Source organism: Microtus ochrogaster, linkage group LG4, assembly GCF_000317375.1.
Source record: "Microtus ochrogaster isolate Prairie Vole_2 linkage group LG4, MicOch1.0, whole genome shotgun sequence".
Lineage (NCBI taxonomy): Eukaryota > Metazoa > Chordata > Mammalia > Rodentia > Cricetidae > Microtus > Microtus ochrogaster.
The window spans coordinates 44,595,925-44,596,505 of record NC_022030.1 but is presented as its reverse complement, the minus strand read 5'-3'; positions in this window follow the sequence as shown (position 1 = coordinate 44,596,505).

Here is a 581-nt window from a genome sequence, read left to right as displayed (position 1 = left end):
AACATATGGACACTTCGAGAAATGATAAAGAGTTCATTTTTTTCAATCTGAATGAAGTGATAGCAACTAAAAATTTGCATCTATAGAATGAAAAGAGAAAATATAAAATTATATATGGTGTCAATTATAAAATATACTTTCACTTCTTAAATATGCTGTAAGCAGAACACTCAAAATAGAAACAAATTTTCATTACCAGAGTACATATGGAAACAATAGCAGAAAAAATGTGGTTAAGACAGAATTTTATTGTTATGGCACTCACAAATCTTATGTGAAGAAGAGGTCTGGCAGGGATGGGGCTTAGTGGATAGGGAGATGAGGGGGAATATGCTATCATGATTTTTAATATCCTACCTGCTAATTGTAAAAATAAAATAAATGATTTTTTTTCAAAATGAAAATTATTGGTCTGTTTTCAAACTTATTAGATGAGTAAGGGGCCCAACAACTTTAAGATGGCTCGAGATTGCTAAGAGTCAGTCATTGGCTTAGAGCAATAATAATAATTTTTCAAAACTGATGAAGATATATATATATGTATATATATATATATACATATATATATATATATATATATA